Genomic DNA, 20,478 nt, shown 5'->3' on the forward strand with positions numbered 1-20,478 from the left:
CGAAGTTGCATTTAGAAAAGGTTGCATGGCTTATCAAAGTATGAACTTCAATTGCATTAAACGGAAGGTTGTAGGCATAGTTCCTTGATGTGAATCTTGTAGGTTGTATGCAAGATATTCTCCAAATTGTCATTCGTCATGACTTTAGCAAGAAAAGAAGTAGTTATTGCAAAACCTTTTAGCTGCCTAAAAGTAATGAATTGCATGTTTACACGTATTGTGATGTCTTGCAACTATTTACACCTTTAGAACAAGTTTAGCATCTCTAGGAAAGGATCATTCCTTGTCGCAAGACAAGTAGACCAATTTAGCTAAATCACTTGTAATGTTATAACCCTCAAGGGATTTGTATAAGCATAACTAATTAGTACAACAAACACCCCAAGTGCTAGCTAGGGTTTAGCATGCTAGAAATTCTACCTAGTTTCGCACTTGGTCGCCAAATCAAGACCCTCAAACCCAAAGGTCCTACCCACATTCACGTAATGTTTGGGTTAATTGGACACCCGTGAAATAATGATCTAGGGTTTTACCCTAAGGATCGAACGACATCCGATCGAGTTTAGAAACCCTAGGCCCAAACATTATTGGCCTAGCAAGGTTAGCATTGGATTGGATAAGAAGACACCCCAAACCCTACATCTTGACTAAACATACTTCTTGACCAAGGAACGTCATTGATGGGAGATTGATCTCACAAGTTAGATACGACACGTGTGCAACAAGTTGCAACGTCGCATGGCTTTGTGGTTTAACCACAAGATAGATTTGCCACTCCTTGGAATAAGGTTGGCAGGATCTAGTGCAAAACTAACTTGCAAGAGGATGAGTAGACATCCTGTTACATCACCTTTCTTGGGCTGATTTGCCAAGTTAAGGGAAGTTATGTATTGCTAGTAAGCAAAGGATCAATCAAGTTAGAGCGACATGGTCGCTACGATTTACTGTCTTAACTTAAGAAACCTAAGGTGTTGGATAATTTGGGTTGACAGTGTATGACCCTAACCCAAGGACAAAAGGGTAAACAAACAAACCCTTGGGGATCTTGCCAAGTCGCAATTGATCCCGGATCAAATGCTAGATGCATTGGAAGAGAAGGATTCACTCCTTAGCAGTTAGCCAAATAAACGACCACTGGATTGTTTGTGTTTGTATAAGTTAGGAGCACTGTTTGTTTTGCTTTGCTCAATGAACTAAGGATGGAAAGATCATTAATGCTTCAGGTTGAAGGCCTAAAGGGAGAGGCATCATCAGTTACCCCCGACTGTCTGTCTGACCCTAACCAAGGGGGTTGTTAGCTGCGCAGGGAATGCGGACTGAGCCTGTTGCATGAGGTCTCTCTGTTGGGCACTACTTGGAGAGGAGGACGCTTGGGTGCCAGGGGGGCTCTGGCCGTAAATCCCTTGCCTTCGGAGCCCTGCACAAGAGACCAACGTGACTCGGGATTGGATCTCGAGGCCCACATACTAGTCTATGGGCGGAATCTTGGATTAGTAATCCCTGTGGATTGTTGGATTCCCTTCGGGCGGATTATGGATTAGCCTATGGGCTAGATTATATGATGTATTCCAAAGATAAATAAGATTAATTAATGTAAAGAAACTTGTTTGACACTGCTTTTCTATGTCAAGTGCTAAGATTACGTGAAGGAACCGGTGACTAATCGGCTAATTAAGGAAGTTGTTTTATGCATGTCTAACTAAATGTGGTAGGTAATTAGACAACTAAAACAACCCTAAGGAAAGTGCGGTGGATGTGGCCATGGGTCTGTCCTACGGATGGGTGGTCCCGGTTGGCCGGGAACTTTTCTCAAATGAAATCGACAGTTCTCAAAGGAAATGAACAGCAAGGAATGTTGACCTAGAGTCTGGGATACTAGAACCCCGATTTATGCTGTTTTAGGGGAATGCAATGGGACTATGCCTTATGGGCAGAGAGGTCGAGCTTTGCATCCCTCTCGTTTCCCATTCTCCTTGAACCAAGCGTAGTATGAATCCGCTTCGACCTTGACGTTTCTACATAAAGTAGTTCGCCAGGGGTTCGACACTAGTTACTCTCTAGAAACTTGACCATTAGGGAAACCCGGATTCAGGTCGGTCCTAAGTGAGAATGGCCAAAATACTTCCGCTACGTGGCAGACTCAGAAAGACCTAGATCGCAAACCGTGTAACATTCCATGGGAGTACTAGGCAGAGCTTTCTAGACTCTCTTCCCGATGGGTTGCTAAGACGTGTCCTGGAAGTGAACAGGTTGACACGTTACAAGCAAGTTCTCTTTGAAAAGTTAAACAAGATGTAACTCTCTTACAATTGATGAAACTTTCTCCAGGAGTACGCAAGGAATTCAAGAAAATCATGTATATAGGGTATATTGTAGAACCTTTGGGCATAGCTAGAGTGGGAGAAGATTGGTTCGATCATGTTGAAAAGCATTGCCCTAGGGTTCTAGCGTATGTGGATGGAATATTAGTGGAGCATGCTATCGTGGACACTGGATCCTCCGTCAATATCATGAGTTCAGATTTGATGGAGGGTTTAGGTCTAGAGATCCAAAAAGATGGCTCCACACCTTAGGATAGCTGATAATAGTCTAAGACAACCAGAAGGTTGCATTACTAAAAGAACCTCGACACCTATGTACCGTAGCAAAATTTAAACAGTGAGGGGGAGGACGATGCTATACAATAGTTTAAATGTTGAAATAATACAAAGTTTGATTGTTCTCTTTATGCACAACATTTAGGATGCGGTTTAGTTAGAAATAATGGATCTAGTAGGCAGGAGGTTAGCCTTGGTGCTAGGTTCCTACAAAGAAGCATTCCGTATTAGCAAAAATTCATTAAAAGTGTTGTTTTTGCACGACACATAGGCTGATTTTAAACCATAATTGTTTGTGCACAAAAAAAACACATTCACCATTGCATGAATCATACACATGGTATCTATTCATGGCATGCATAGCACTTGGTTGAATGATAAATGACCCACACTAGAGAGAGTAAGGCACCCAAGTTGTAGGTCTAGACGGTGTTGTGTCGCTACATGCACACCGTGTAAAAAAAATCTAGAGTGTGGCTTCCTTTTAGATTTAGAGAGCCAATGCCACTTTAGGCATTAGTATTAGTGTCTATGGTTCAAAAGATTAGATTTTCTTGGACAAGTTTTCAGTCAATTTTTTATATTCTAGATATTATCTCTTGTAAAAATACATAAAAACTATAGATAACCTCTAGATTAGGAGAACATGTAAAAGAAACCATGTAGCTTTCAGCCAATTTGAGAGGATTTTATGTTAAAAAAAGAGATTAGTAAAATCATGCGACGCGCGGTCGCTGTTTTCAGGAGTGAACAACACTCCAAAAGTGGGAGATGAAGAAGGAGTGATCTGGCAGGATTTTGGCTAGATGTTGTGGTATTTAACCCCCCTTTTGAAGCCATTGGAAGCATCAGATTGGGGACTTGAGCATCATAGAGCAAGGTACTATTTTGTACACATTTTTGTATATTAGAGTTATATTTTCTCATAATGCTGAAAGAAACTGACAGGCTTCATCCCTGTTAGTATTCTTCTATATTTTCTAATTCTTTTTGGGAGTATTCTTCTACATCTTCAATCTCTTTGAGCCCCTTCTCTTCCATCTATTCCTCTCCTTGAATCTACCTACATCGTGCTGTCTCTTATCTTCAAGAACTCGGCTTGAACTTTCAACCCTTCTCTTATCTCTACCATCTCCGAAGTCTAAGCTCTTGAACCCCCATACATTCTTCTCTTGCCAAACCCCTGTGGTGACCTTCAACCCTATGCACTGCGACATTGGTGAACCCGACGTGAAGGTCGGTGTAAGAGAACTCCAAGATGGGGGATTCTTCAAGAGATACTCTACAACAATTGGTGCGCATATTGCAGCAAAATCAGCAACAACAAATCCAAATGTTACAACAACAACAACAAAAGCAAGACAAAGAGAAGATTGATTCCACAACTATCAAGGCCCTAGAGGAAGTTGGGTGTGAATTAAAATAATTTAATGGTCAAAATGTCTTTGTTTTTATTCACTTATATGTTGAAAAAATACTCTTCTTTGGTGTACCACAATATGCATGGAGCCATTATTTTGCCAGACTAGCCAAGCATGGTCTTCAAGAAAGAATCCATGGTCTTTTTCAACAAGATGCGGATTGGGCTGCATTCAAAAGAGCCCTATGCGAAGAATTCTTCTTAGAAGACTCTAGCCTAATGATGAAGAAAAGTTTCACTGAATGGGTTGAAAAACCCAACAAAGGTTTAGCTCCAACAACTCTATACCATGAGTTTAAAAGTAAATTTGGACAACTTGATGCTGAAGACCAACAAAGTATGGAAGGTCAGAAGATTGAATTATTCCTTAAGGCCGCAGATCCCATTCTGCAAGAGAAGCTTGCTGATCGCCTAGAAGATGCTACCTCTGAATCAGGAGTCAAGACTGCATGGACAAATGTTATTGATGCAGTTAACATGATTGCTCGAAGAGAGCGAATGTGACTAAGATTGGGCTCTACTTCAACTTCAACAACTCCATTCATGGAGCTTGTTCCACCTTCAAAATCCCCTATTCCTTTGACTAATCAACCAACTCTTTCTTCTTATGTTCCTTCTAAAAATGATGTAATGGCTGAACTCATTAAAAGCATGGGTGACCTTCATCTGAATATTACAGAAATTAGTTGCAAAGTAGAGAAGCTTGAAGAGCGAGGACGAGCATAAATTGAAAGAACCATGAGAGAAGGCTTTAAGAGGTGTTGTATTTTGTGTGACAGCCAACAACATGACAAGAGAGAGTGTTCTACCTACCGTGAGGCTGAAGCACAGAAGCTCATCTTTTGGAAAGACGAAAAAATTCATGCGGCTGAAATTGGTCTTCCACTGGAGCCAAATTTTGGCAATGGTGGAATGAAGAAAAGATTAGAAGATTTAGCTGTAAAGAATGCCTATGCAGTAATTGATGCAGCTACCTATGGGTTGCAAATTGAGCCAATTAAATCAAGTTTGAAAGCATGTAAAGCTAATGTGCAATCTAAAGTATGGATGTAGGCACTAGATCAAATGGAACGTGGTAAATCAACCAAAGAAGATTTGGCTAACGCGAGTCAGTATATTCGAGGAATAGCTAGTTGGAAAGAACCGGTAGATTCTTTTTCTGCCTTTGCACATTTCGCTGACGTCAATCATAAAGAAGTCTTGATTCAAGAAAAGAGAAGAAGAGAAGATGAAAGAAGGCCTTCCTCTTCTGGCCCTCTGAAACAGGTAACTAGAAGAACACCTGAACAACCAAAGCTTGCTAAAAATATAACCCTAGATCAAGAGATGGAAGATGTGTCACAAACAAAGAAGATTGAAGGAAAGAAAAAAGGCAAGCATCCAAGCTACAAATTGCAATCTGACATAGAATCTCCAACCGATCTCAAACGAGTCCTAGAAGAACGAATTCTAGAAAGCAAAATTGAATTCACCTTAGGCAAAATTCTTGGAATTTCCAAACGTGAATTCCATGATGTAATTATTAATTTAATCAAAAGGAAAAGACAATATGTTGGTGATGAAGCTAAAGAAAAAAATGCATGCTTTTTTGCAACTTCTTCGAGTTTTTGTGCAGGATGAAGAGAAGCTGACTTCACAAGGAATTCAACTTGAAGCAGTTAAAGAATTAATTGCAGCAATTGAAGCTCAAAATAAAGAAAACATGAATGCAAAAATTAAAGAAGTGAAATGTGAAAATGTAATGGTCGGCTGGTCCAAACCAGTTGGTAGCCCACCTCTCAAAAAGAAGGCCATCTACAGTACATGCATGAGGAAGAAGAGGCTCGGTTCATTCCAAGCAGTCATCACTACTCCCATATGCATTGGGCAAGAGCAACAATGGAGGCAGTCGTCAAAATTGGAGAAAAAGAAACACCATGTATTGCACTCTTAGACCATGGCTCGGAGATAAACGTCATGGCAAGGAGTCTCTATAAAAGTGGAAGATGGCCCATAGATGTTGATCCAAGTTGGCGAATGAGAGCTGCAAATAACTCTTCTAGAGAGTTATATGCTACATGTCCTAATGTGCAGGTAACTATTGGAGACATAAAAGACAATTTTCACTTTTTTGTTCAAGACTCTTGTAGTTACCCTATCATTCTTGGGCAACCTTACATTTCTGAAGCCCGCTTGGAAACAAAAGCTCTTGATGATGGTTCTTCCTATGCTCGAATCCGAAGCAAGGATAATAAACGAGCTATCTGATTTCTTATTGTGTGTGTTAACCATCATCGAAATAGAGATCGACTGCATGATTATCATGTGCCTCCTAATGCCCAAGAATTCAAGGGTTTTCGGGCTGCACTACTATAAAGGGAGGCTATAGTAGTGCGTCATGTAAAAAGATTGAACCTCCTTATGCTACAGAAATTGTGTCTCTAGCAAATTTGTATGTATGTACAGCCAATAGTGTGGGCTGTTATAAGTCTCTTCCGGCCATGACTAAGGCTGAAAGAAAATATTTATGTCATGTAAAAAGGGAGCTGAAAACTTATGACATGATGGCTAAAAATGAAGATATTTCGGTAAATTTTTTTGGACTGATTACTACTGACACATGGGCTGAAATATATGCAGCTGCTCATGCAGAAAATCAGGCTGAAAATCAATCCATAGAAGTATGTACATTGGATTTTTATCAAACCATTCAAGAATTTGTTGAACAAGAAGAGAATGGTTTACTCAACAAGGCTGAAGCACAAGTGGAGACAAAATACAAGACAGTGAATAAGAAAGTCAAACCTGTGGCAATCCCACTACCTCTTGAAAGTGAAGGGCTTGCTGATAGGGTAGCAAATCAGCCAAGTCTTCGTGATCCTTCCAACATTGGTCACAAGTTCACATCTGAAAGTATAAAAAAGATCAAAATAGGTGAAAATTCTTTCCTTTCGCCGGCTGAAAAACACTCTTTTATGAAAATTCTAATGAAACATGGAAAAGCTTTTGCATTTCAACCAAGTGAAATAGGCTATGTGGATCCAAATATTGTGGCTCCTATGGTCAAATTTACGGTCCCACATGTGCCTTGGAACCTCAAGCCCATTTCTGTTTCAAGGGTGTATCTGCCCAAATTATTGGAACTTCTAAATGAGAAGATCAGAATGAAGATTTTAGAACACAATATTAGTGAGTTTGGAAATCTCCCAATGCCCATTTTTTGAATACTAAAAAGGTGGCACTCGGATAACATGCCCATAAGTTTCTCAAAACCATATGATGTGACCTATCATTAGAAAGTGCTTGAAAAATGGAATCTATTGAGCTATAGAGCGCTCGATTTGGAGTTATACTGTTCAAGTTATGACAAATCCAAATATTTGACCACGTGTCCCAAACTTATGGGAAATTCCCATATTCCCTAATATGGTGTTTTAGAACCTTCTTTAGCACCTTACTCAAACCGATGGTTTACTGTGCCTAAGAAAAATGGATCTTTATGATTCATTCAAGATCTACAGCCTGTCAATCGTGTCACAATCCGAAATGTTAGTTTGGGTCCAATTGTTGATGAGTTTGCTAAAGCTTTTGCAGGTAGAGCAATTTATTCTATGAGCGACCTATATTCACGATATGACCAATTTCATCTTTCATTAGAAAGCCGAGACATTACCACAATGAAGACACCTCTTGGATTGGTACCCATGTGCACTCTACCACAAGGTGCAACAAACTTCATAGCCCATACGATGAATGCCATACCACAAGGTGCAACAAACTTCGTAGCCCATACGATGAATGCCATGCGCAAAGTCTTAAGGGACTTTATTCCACAACTTACTCTTCCATTTCTTGATGATGTACCTATCAAGGGATGTGAAGTCAATGAAAATAATGAGGAGCTTGACGAATATGGTTACAACGCATTTGTAGTTAACCATATTCATGATTGTGACAGGATTTTGACAAGGCTAGAAGAGGACATCTTACCCTTTCTCAAGCTAAGTCGATTTTTGGAGTAGAAGAAGTCCTACTGTTCAGTCATCTACGTGGCCCCTATGGACGCAAACCTTCTCCAATCAAGATAGTTGCCATCAGCAGAATGCAAGAAAAATGCACAAATGTTTCAGAGGTGAGAAGATTTCTTGGCGCATGTGTATTCTATCTCATATGGATACCACATTTTGCTCATGTAGCTGAAAATCTTTATCATTTATTAAGAAAAGGCCAAAGATTCTCTTGGAATAAAGACCATACTCTCACTATGCATAAATTAAAGAAGCTATTAATTTCAGCTCCCACTCTCAAAAGGGTTGATTATTCAAATGGTCAACCCATCATCCTTATTGTGGATATAATTCTCATTGGGATAGGATGGGCCGTTTGCCAAGAGGATCTTGAAGGTAACATGTATGCAATTCGTTTTGGAGTAAAAGTTCTCAATGAATGTCAAAGAAGGTACGCACAAGTAAAAAGGGAATTGTGGGGAGTTGTAACAGCAATAAAAGTGTGATCGTGAATACTTTATAGGTGCTTCCGTAGTGGCAGAAACTGATTGTCTTCCACTCTTGGGCATGATTGCCAACTACTCTACACTCGACATTGCTATGCTAAGATGAATTGCATATATTAAGAGTCTCAACCCCAAATTAAAGCATATTGCAGGAAAGGTGAATCCAGTTGCTGACATGCTATCACGTGCAAGATATGATAATGAAGGGCCAAGGATCCCATCCGGATATATTTTGTCAAACCCCCAAGAGGATAAGAGTGGATATACATCTGACAATATACACTGCCTTGGGATACACCCATGTGATGTGCCTAGGCTTGAAGCTCTACCTAGTTTGGATCACAGCATTGATTTATGTGAAAACCCAAATAGGGGAGGTTCGAATGAGTACAAAGCTATGATTCTTTCTCCCAAAGGAACCACTCAGCTGCTTGAACGATCAGTTTATTCGGATTACAATAAATGTAGGACATGCGAGCCCACTGAGGCCGTTCATTTAGCTCATAGTGCCCAAGAAGGGATCGACCTTATTGATGATTTATTTGTGGAAAGGCTTGGACTTGTAGCTCTACAAAAAAAACCTAAGATAAAAAAATACAAGATCAAGCTTTTAGCCAACTTGCATGAGTAGCATGGGGCTAGTCGACCTATGATGTGCTATCCTTGGCACCCTAGGTACTCTGTTAGGGTGTGATGTATATGCCAAGGACATCAGTATTACGTGGAAAAAAATGGCCTATCTAGTTTTAAGCTAGGAAGGCTAGCTGCTTTGGATATTACGTCCAGATTTCGTTAGGCCAAGCGGGCCGATCAGTTTTTGTAGTGAAGTGCTTTATTTAATTAGGCCAAGAGGGCCAGTTGTCTGTTTAGTACAGGTGCGGTTAATGGTTTCTTGTTTTAGTTCTGTGCTAGACAGGTTGGGAAGAAGTGCCTGGAAGGAGCCTTTGTTGCGCGAAAGCTTCTCGTGGCCCTATTCAGGTGATATCTCTCCTTTATGAGTACCATGTTTTTATGCTATATGTGTCTGTGTACTTGTAGGGGATTTTCTTTTCTTGTTGGGGACTGGCATCCAAGGCATGAAGTCCTAGGGTTTAGGTTAAGTATGTCTGAAGGGAGATCTGAGTAGTTATTGCCTCCTGTAAAGACATTGCCCGTCACCAAAAGACCTGTTTTAGAAGGGAGTCCCAGTGACCCTGTTCTGCTAGGCAGCCATTCTAGGAGTTCTTGTTGGTTGTGAGGCAGTTAGAGAAGCCTGCCAGAAGAAAAATAATGATGCTAGGGGGAAAGAAACCCTGAATATCTTAAAGGCAATCAATATATACAGAGGTGTGTAAAAAGGGGTGCTAACCCCTATCAAAATAGAAAAGAAAAGAAAGGAAAATTTATAAGCAGTTGATCATCGCCTTGCAAAGGCCTGGTAGGTTCATGGGGACGAGGCAGACTCGGGGCCAATGCCTTGTCTTCCTAGGGGTGGCATCTTGCTGGAAAAGAAGAAAGTCAGAAAGATTGGAGTGAAAATAAAAGTGAGCGTTAGAAAAGGATTAAGTGTCACCTTGCGAGGGCTTGGTAGGTTCTTGGGTACCGAGACAGGACCTGAGGCCGATGCCCTGTTCTCCTTGGGTCACTACGCTCAGCTCCCTCCTTTTTACACGATCGAGTATGGAAAAATAAAAACCCTAACAGAAGAAATGTGTTGAAAGAAAGTACTTCTTGATCAGGCTATAGGAGTCCTCGCCTAGTAGGAGTTCCTCGTTGTGTTGTCCTTAGTTAGGTAGGTAGTTCAGCCCACCACTTAGGGCAACCTCTTTGATAGTTCTTTTTAGTTTGGCCGTGTTGGAGTAGTCAGTTAGTGACTAGCTTCAAGTCTTCTATCAGATTATGCTAGGCCTACTCCTTGTAGATGTCATGCCTTGGTTTTGTCAGGGGGTAGGGTGAGCACTGCGTTGTGTTTTAGTATGTATCTATTTTGTATCAGCTTGATGCTTCCTTTGGTTGTTTTGTGCAGATCTGTTGTGGGATTCGACGGGCTGAGTCGCCCTATCCCGTGTTCACCAATGAGAGCGGAGTTTTGAGCTCGGGATGTGCCTAAAATTTTCCAAAAAATTCAGAATTTAGGGAAAAAATATTCAACATCGAAGGCAGCGGCTCCAGCTCTAGGACGATTTTAAGCACCAAGTGAAATACAACTCTTAAAAGGCACCCGAGCAACACTTGTTGATTTTTGATAATTTTTCAGACTACCGTGCGGGTTGTCAGGAGTTGCTAGCCAATGCGGGATGTCAAGCCAGATGCCCAAAAATTTACAGCTTTCAAATCGGAGCCCGGACGAGGAAATGGCTACAAAATGGTCAAGATATGAAAAGGTGGACACTTGGGAGGCCAAAATTGGGCATGCCTTTTGAGTTTGGACCCCCAAACCCCCCTCCCCCCCTTCAAAATTTTAAGCATACAAGATGAAAAAATGTGGAGAGAGAAGGTGAAGAAGGAGGAGATGGAGGTGCCAACATCACGCCCGAATTTTGCTCCCTCTCTCCTCTCTCTCATGATTGGGGGGTTGCATACAACCCATGGAACAGATCTTGGGCCTTGATTCCCCCCTGTGGGCCGAGCATATCGCCGTCCTTCGCTTGTCCAATGGTGGCCTGGATGGAGAATTCTGATTCTAGTCTTTCTCTCTCCTCCCTCTCTCTCCCCTAAGGGGCTGTTCTTGTGTGCAAGAGGAAAATGAAGAATGGTGAAGGAAAGCTTGTCCGGATGCACGTCTAGATCGCGGCCCATAGCAATGGCGACAGCAGCTCGAACGTCAGTAGGTGCCCTCTAGACAGATTTTCGTGATTTCGTCAATGCCGATGCATACAGGGGTCAATGTCGAGCTGTGTTGTGCCACGATGATGCGCTTGAAGTTGGAGAACAACTTTGTAGAAGACATCGTGAAGAGTTATGCCCTCTATTGCAAGATCTAGCTCCTCAAAGTTGGCAGGGTCTATCTGGCTATGGTAGACACACAGGGCAGCAACTATGTAGACTCACAATGCTGAGCTATGGAGTGGCCAATGTCAATCTATTAAGTGATATAGAGAAGCCTTGGGAGTCAAGGAACAAATGTCCAGAAGAGAGCATGTTCAGATATGACCTATGGAGAGAGATCCAGGAGCTTCAAGTTGACAGGGTGCTGCTGGCTATGGCTGCCAAGGAAGGTCAAGTAGAGATGGAGGTGAGAAATGGAACCTTGAGCTAGACTTGAGCTAATTTGAGGTTAAGAGGGACTGAGTGAGTAGAGAAGGGACTTATGCCATGCCCGACTGGGCTCTGATACCATGTCAAAGATGCAGGATCTAGAGCATGGCAAAGGCGGAAGCTATGGAGGATGGAAGATAAAGACACAACTCATGTTGACGTGACAATGTAGACAACTGTTACACAAGTGAATTAGGTTTCAAGATTGAGACTTGAACTCGTAAACACAATCTTGTGTATGGACAACAATGACATAGACACTTGAAAAAAAGAGACAAGTACTATTGCATTATCATATGTGAAAGTGATAGTTCAAGTACATCATTATATAGAGTTCTTTCGTAGCACTTAACATCCACTGTGCATATGGGATCTGTCTCTCTTCCTAGAATGGACTGTATCTTCCTAGCCTAGCTATTCCATACAAAGGGACTAAAGTAGGTGTGATTGTAAATATCTCAACAAGAATACTCCCATATCACTTCTTCTTCTTCTTTTCTATTACCAAATTGATTGCTTATCACACATTCTCTATTTAGTAAATTTATTTCAATAAATTAATGACTCACTTTTCTTTAAGTATTGATGACGATCTACTATGGCCATGAGACCATTTAGAGACCAGTATTCCTAGTGCATCATTTAATATGGTGATCGAAGTACTATGACGGGGATATCTGGTACAAGTAGTACAAGTTATGAAGGGGGAAGGAAGTGTCTGCCAAGTGTAAGAGTATACACAAGAACCAAGGAATTACACATAAATGAAGATGGATTGAGTTTCTAAGAAGAGGAAGTGCATTAGCATTGGGTATATGTATTTATGAGTGCATCTGAGGATGCCTGGAAAAATTTACTTGTGTGTAATGAGAATTGCATTCATTTGGGATCATCCTCTCCCTTATAAGTCAAGGTTTAAGTTATTTTCCCTCTTAATGAATGAAGGAGATAAGTAATTCTTTCACTAAGAAAGACGAGAGAGGTAATTCTCTCACTAAGAAAGACAAGAAACATGATCCTTTGGAAGTGAGGAGAGAAGTGACTTTCTATTTCTAAGGTCTAAGATGACACAAGATTTTATGTGGAAGTCAATCTTAAGGTTGAGTTTCAAGGCAATCTAATGAACTCTCCTTATCTATGGCTCAAGGTGGTTGCATGGACTATAAGTTAAGAATAGAGTTTAAAAAGTTGATTTTCTTAAAATAGACATGGTGAATCCATTTTTAAAGTATCTTGTGATAGAAAGCCGATCTCTAAAAATGGCCTCCATGGGTTATCAAAAACAACAAGATCTATAACTTTTGTGTTGGACATTTTTCCATCCCAGCAATGCACAGAGAGATATTCCAAAATTGGTGTTGCAGAGTAGGTCCCAGAATAGCCACATCTTGTATGAAGATCAACCTTTCTAGTCTTGGTACTCAAGTCTCTCTCCAAAGAAGAGAAGCTCATGGAGCCTATAAAAGGGAGGCTCTCCTTGGGTGTGGGGGAGGTGAAGGAAGCATCACTTTGCATGTATGCAAGTGTAGGAGAGAAGGCACTTCGAGTCTCACAAAGTGCTATAGAAGCTTTGTTGAAATCAAGCACCAAGAAGAAAGCCCTACACATATTGTGTAGGAGAGAAGAAAATAAATCAAGAAGAGCAAAGGAGACAACTTCCAAGTTTTACAAGTGCTTGCCAATTGTATACCGTGTAAGGATATGTGTAAGTTCAAAGCTTATCAATCCTCGAGTTGTGCAAGTGCTATGGAAGCTCTGCTGAAATCATGCTCCAAGAGGAGATCCCTACACATATTGTGTAGGAGAGAAGGAGAGACTCAAGAAGGATCAAAAGGTGTCAACTTCCAAGTTATGCAAGTGTTAGCCCGATTGTATATTGTGCAAGGAACTGTGATCTTTTTCCCAAGATCTACAAAATAAGAACTAGTTCATGTGTAATGGAGGAGCTTACTCCTTGTCAATAATATAACTCCATAAGGGGGGAGACTGACCCATCTTCCAGTCCTTCGTGTATTGTCAATCTCTCTATCTCTCTCTCTTTCTCTCTACATCTTTCTTTTCTCTCATCTGTTCTCTCTCTCTGGCCATCATAATATTCACCATATATCTTTTAAGTATGTAAGAAGTTCGAGCATGTATCGCGGATCTTATAACATTCTCCTAGTTTGGAGTGCAGTTTGTTGTCTATAAACTGCGATCGCGCATCGCGCGATTTCATCAATCCTTCTTTTTGCATAAAATCTCCCAAAAATGGCTCAAAGCCACTTGCTTTTTATACATCTCATCATGTTCTAGAATTTGTCTATAAATTTTGGATATTTATAATAAATAATATCTAAAATATAAATAATAGCTAAAATTGTTTAAAAATCTAGTATTTTTGAACCATCCACACTCTTATGGACATTGACACTAATGAATAATATGGCATCGACTCTCTTGATCAATAAGAAAGACAAATGACGATGCACTATTAATTTTTTCACACTATGTCCATGTAGCGGCATAACAACGGACCACGTATTCTTTCAAGCGTTTCAAGCCGAGTACTAATGGCTATCTCTCACATAGCCGACATGCTATCTCTCTCTACAAGTGTAGTGAGCTTACCTCCATGCCCGATCGAGTTGCCTCCTCTCTTGAGCACTCCAAAAGCTCCACAATCCAAGTGCAAGCTTCAAAAGAGCTCGATCCTCAAGCATCATGCTATCGTGATGTTATGAGGACACAGTGTGAAAAAGTATAGAATGCATCATCATCGGACTTCTTTATTGATCTAGAGAGTCAATGTGATCTGAGCCATTAGTACTAGTGTGAGTTGCATGGATTATCCCAAAATACTGGATTTTTGGATAGTTTTAGCCTATTTTTGATATTATTTATCGTAAAAATTTGAAAAAGTTAAAAAAAATATTCTAGATTAGGATGGTATGCAAAAAGCTAGTTGCTTTTTCAGCCAATTAGGGGATTTTCACAACAGGGACAGATTGATGAAATCGCACGTGTCGCGATCGCTAATAAATAGGTTGAAAACTACAGATTGAACTAAAAGAAGAAGGAGAGATCTAAGAGATCCGTGAGCAGGTGTCGTGTGGTTTTACCCCCCTTTCAGAGCCAACGGAGCTATCAAATTTGGGTTTCGAGTAGCAGAGCAGGAGCTGTAATTTTTATGCACGTTTTGTTCTATGAAGAAGCTCTAGGAGATCTAATGCCTAGAGATTGCTTCTAAGTAGTGCGAAGATTCCAAGTTCTTTCAATACTTATTGATTCAATTCATTGTGCTTTGTCTTTGTCGTTTTTACAACTTGGGTATTCTCTATTTTCTCTTCCATCTCTGATCTCTACTTTCTTCTACTTTTGATCCCCAGGTGGATTCGACCTTTCGACAAAACCCCTTCGACATTGGTAAACCCGATGTGAAAGGTTGTCACAGAAGAAGGAAAGATAAGATGGGAGAACCTTCGAATACAATCTCCACTGATGTTTTGCAACAATTGGTGCAAAATATGAATATGCTTATGTAAGTACAACAACAACAACAGGTGATGCAAGCTTCTGCTCAAACAAAAAGTGTTGTGATGAATGCCTTGCAAGCAGTTGAGCATGAGGTGAAGTTATTCAATGGCAAGAATGTATTTGCATGTGTACATACCTATGCTCAGAAGATATAATTCTTTGGAGTGGCTCAATCTACATGGAGCCGATATTTTGTACGTGTTACTGTTCATGAACTGAAAGCACTGATTATTGAATTATACTTGTAGGATGCTGACTGGGTAGTCTTCAAGAAGACACTCAGGGAAGAATTTTATATTCAGGATACCAGTTTGATTACGTGCAAGAACTTTCAAGAGTGGGTTATACAACCCAATAAGGGTCTTGTGGCTACAGAATTGTTAAGAGAATTTGAAAGTCGATTTGAGCAGTTGGATCTCGCAGAACAGCAAGCTCTTGCAAGTTAGAAAATTGAATTGTTTCTACAGGTAGCTGATCCTGAGCTTCAAGAGAAGCTTGATGATTTGCTAGAGGATCAGACTACAGAGACAGGTTTGAAAACAGAGTGGAGACATGTCAAGGAAGCTGTTACTGCACTTGTGAAGAAGCATAGAAGAAGAGAAAGATTGCATATCTCTAGCTTTCCCACTGTTACGGGCAAGACAGTTGATGTATCCAGTAAGCCACCTACTTCTATGGCTAACCCTATGGCTGTACCTGCTATTGTTCCCTCTGTTAGGGAAGATGTCTTAGATGAATTGATCAAAGGCATGAGGGATCTTCAATTGAAGGTTGCAAAATTGGACGAAAAAGGACAAGAGGAAAGGGGATGGGCAATAACCCCTAAGCCTGGAAAAAGATGTACGTGGTGTGAGAGTTTGCAACATGAGAGAAAGATTGTGTTGCCTATCAGGAGGCCTTGGCACGATAGATTATCTTTTGGAAAGATAGCAAGATCCATGCACAAGAAACGAGATTGCCTCTTTCTTTGAATTTTGGAAAGGGAGATACACAGAAGTTGTTGGAAGACTTGGCTATTCGGAATACTTATGTGGCGGTACATGCTTCTACTTTTGGTCTACAGTTGGATAGAATGCAGGGCCAAGTGATGGTTGGTCCAAAGTTTGAAATATGGACACATGCTTTACATACAGCTGAAAAGAGAAAAGTCACTGATAGTGAAATGTCTCATGCAGGGCAAGACATTCGTGGCGTAACTGGTTGGGAATCACCGGTAGATGCATATTCAGTGTATGCATATTTAGCAAAGGTACAAAACACAGATATACTTGTGGAAGAAAAAAGTAAAAGAGATGAAGATATTGCAAGGACATCTAAAAGAATGACAAGAAGAAGTGTGGATCAGCCTAAAGCTGCAAATCAGCCACCTCCCGAGCATGTTATGGAAGAGGTCAGTTAGGAGCAAAAACAGGATAACAAACAAGAGGGCAAAAAGAAGGGCAAGCAGCCAAGATATAAGTTGCAATCTAACATTGAGACAGCCATAGATCTTAAGAAGGTTCTTGAAGAACGGATCTTAAACACTCGGGTGGAATTCACCTTGGGAGAGGTGCTTGGCATTGCCAAGCGAGAATTTCATGATGAGATCATTGACATAATTAAAAGGAAGTGTCAGTTTCTTGGTGATACCACTACTACATTGTTGCAATTTAAAGTGGAGATTGGTTTTTTGGGTATTCAAGCTGAATATGAGCATAAAGTAAGTACATGATTGTCTACGCAGGATGCTACTAATCAGTGGACAACATGTGGAAAAGAGAAGAACGTGGCTAAAAATGCATTGTCTTGTAGAAATATACATGGTGGAGTAAGGCAAATGCAACAATATGGAGAAGAGACTCTAGGATTTATTCCTTGAAGTCACTACACAAGAAATCATTGGGCTGGAGCTACCACTGAAACGGTAGTGAAAATAGGGGAACGTGAAAATCTTGTGTTGCTTTACTTGAACATGGGTTTGAGATAAATGTCATTGAGCGGGGATTGTATGAAAATGGTGCATGACCTATAGACACTGTTCATGGTTGGCGAATGAGGGCTACAAATAATTCTTCAGGGGAGCTCTATGCTGCATGTCCTAATGTAAAAGTGACGATTGGTGATGTACAGGAAGAGCAACACTTCTTTGTGCAAGATAATTCCTCATATGCAGTGCTTTTGGGACAACCCTATATTACAAGTGTGCGTATGGAAACAAAGGTGCTTGATGATGGTTCTACTTATGCAAGAGTCAGAAGCAAGGATGGGAGAAAAGCAGTCCAATTTCTTACTATTTGTGTTAATCATCCTAGAAATCGGGATACACTTCGAGAGTCTCCTTTGGTTCCAAATGCAAGGGAATTCAAGAGACCTGGATTTTCATTAAGCACTGCTATAATGCGAGGCTACAGTAGTACTGTTCAGTGGGTGTACTTGCCTCTTGATGAAATGAAGCATGTATTTACTATTGGTAATTCTTAGTTTACAGCAAACAGTTCATGTTGGTTTAAGCCTATGGAAGCTATGTGTAGGGATGAGTGCATATCTATGAAATGGGCTACTAAGAAACTAAGAGCATTGGGGTTGTTAGCTAAAAATGATGGCATTTCAGGCATCTTTTATGGGTTGAATATTACTGACACTATGGCTGAAATTTCAGCAACTATACATACAGAAAATGAGGCTGAAAACAGAGTGTTGTCAGTATGTTCTTTGGATATGTATGATATTATAGCATTTTTTGCTCAGCAGGAAGGATTACAATGGGCTGAAGCACTTGTGGAGACAAAGTATAAGACAATTGACAAAAAGGTGAAACTAATTGCTTTGCCACTTCCAGCAGAGAGTGAGGGTATGTATGAAAAAGTGTCAAGGCAGCCAAGCTTACGGGATCCTAAAGATATAGTTCATTAGTTTACATCTGAAACATTACATGAATTGAAAGTTGGTGTAGAAGGGTTTCTTTTGCCTGGATTCGATCCTACAATGACACATTTGGTGATCCATGTTGGAGAGCATGCTCACAATGTTCAATGAGGCACCAAAAGGGCAACCCTTGAAAAGACATGGAGTCTTGTTAGCATAGTCCTAAATATGCAAAGTCTTGTTAGCACAGTCCTAAAGATCGAAAAGGGGGCCCACAAAAAATATAGATGCTAGTCACTCGAAAAATGTTGTTTGAATTTTTGACAAAAGAAGTCAAATCAGAGGTGAGATATTGTACTCTTTTTGGGTGATGCAAAAGTGTGGAATATTTTCTTATATAGTGATTATTTAGTATAGTTGATTCCTCTATTTTGGATAGTTTATGTGCCATTGGGAGTTCCCAAACAGTGATGCATGCATGATATGTCATATATGTTCATGTTAAAAAAGAGTAGTAACATGTAGCATGAAATCCATGTAGTGAAATATAATGTCAATGTCATTTGTACACAAAATCTAAGGTTGTTTGAAAAATATCGAAAAATTAGTTTCAATTGCAAAAGCACGAAATTGCAAGCTTGCAAAAATAACGCACTATTCTTCTTGAAGTTTGCACTTGCTAGAATTGATCACATCTGAATGAGAGGAACTCCAATTGACTGAGAAGGATGAGAAATTGAAGTGGGAGAAGAGCTTCAGCTTGGTGGCTATGGATGCTTGGTCTTCTCTTGAATCTTTTTCTTGTTGACTTGGAGAGAAATCTTGTTGGGGACTTCAGTGACTTAGTGAATTAGAGTAGCATGGACTTCTTTGAGTTGAGAGACGTGAGAAAGTGAAGAGATTTTTGAGCTTGAAGCTCAAGGCTATGGTGGACTAGGGTTTTAGAAATAGGTGACTAGTTTTTCATCTTCCATATCATTTAGTGAAGTACTGGATGAAAAGTGAGCCTATAGGGTGGGCCTTAAAAACCCTATGACCACAAGATGCTTTGCAGCCTCTACCCACAAATCAATCTATACGAACAAAGAGACCGGCGCATGTTTAAATAGCAACATTGGATTTCGACAATGTCGAGCTGCAAAGGGGCTAATGTCTCACTATGATGTTCTAGAGAGAAGTGTCTTGAGTAGGAGGACAAATGTCTAGAAGAGAGTTTTCCAAGATTTGGCTTGTAGAGAAAGATATGAGAGCTCAAAGTGTTGTAGATCTAATGTGGCTATGGTAGACAAGAAGGTAAAGTGGAGATGGAGGTGAGAAATGAGAGCATGATCTAGGACTAAGCTATTCAGAGATGGAGAGAGATCAGAGGAGCAGAGAGGAGAGCTAAGCCATGCTTAGTTGAGCTCTGATACCATGTCAAATTATGGATCGAGATCATAGCAGCAATGGAGGTTGGAAGATGAAGACTAGATTCATAGTGACATGGACAATGAATAGACCAACTGTTACACAAGTGATTTAGGTCACAAGATGGAAGCTTGGACTCATAAACACAACCTTGTGTAAGAGACTAACAGTGACAATGATATTAACTGAAAGTACAAAGCATCACGATATTGCATTACTCATCATTAAAGTGGTAGTCAAGTACAATGCTTTATCGTAGCTGGGAAGTGACATTTTGCCTCACTATGCCTATGGGATTCAAGGCATCTCTTCTTGGAGCACACATCATTTGTCATATCTTTCAACAAACCTGTCCCAAGAGCCACACCTATCCTTAAGGAGAAGGAAGAATCATCTTTAGATGATGAAGGGAAAGTTCACCATCCAGACATCACACCACTAGAAAAGCCATTACTGCAATAAATGAAGCAGCTCTATGACCAAAATAGCCCTATGCCCACATGTATTGAGGAGAAAATAGATGCAGCAAGGAGGTCTCAAAGAATAGAGGAGCGAAGAAGGGCTTCTCCCCACATAGTCAATATAGCCTTGATGGCTGAGATTATGAGAGAAGTAAAAAAGTCAGTTGACTTGGAATGGATTCGCCACCAAAGAGAAAGATTATTGGCACCAAGTGGGTCTAGAAGGCCAATTATAAAGCAGATGAAACCATAGAAAAGTACAAAGCCAGACTGGTTGCGCAAGGATTTCCACATGTTTAAGGGTTTGATTTTCAAGATTCATTTTCTCCAATTTCTAGAATGGCTACTATTTGTACAATACTTTTGCACTGGTTGCCCACAATATATGACCGGTTTACCAAATGGATGTTAAATTAGCATTCTTGAATGATGACCTCAAGGAGGACATGTATGTGGTTCAAGCACCATGATTTGAGGCCTCCCATTCTAAGAACAAAGTGTGTA

The sequence above is a fragment of the Lygodium microphyllum genome, chromosome 7 (genome assembly GCF_053477565.2).
Source record: "Lygodium microphyllum isolate KBCC chromosome 7, Lygodium_microphyllum_v1.1.10, whole genome shotgun sequence".
In the NCBI taxonomy this organism is placed as follows: domain Eukaryota; kingdom Viridiplantae; phylum Streptophyta; class Polypodiopsida; order Schizaeales; family Lygodiaceae; genus Lygodium; species Lygodium microphyllum.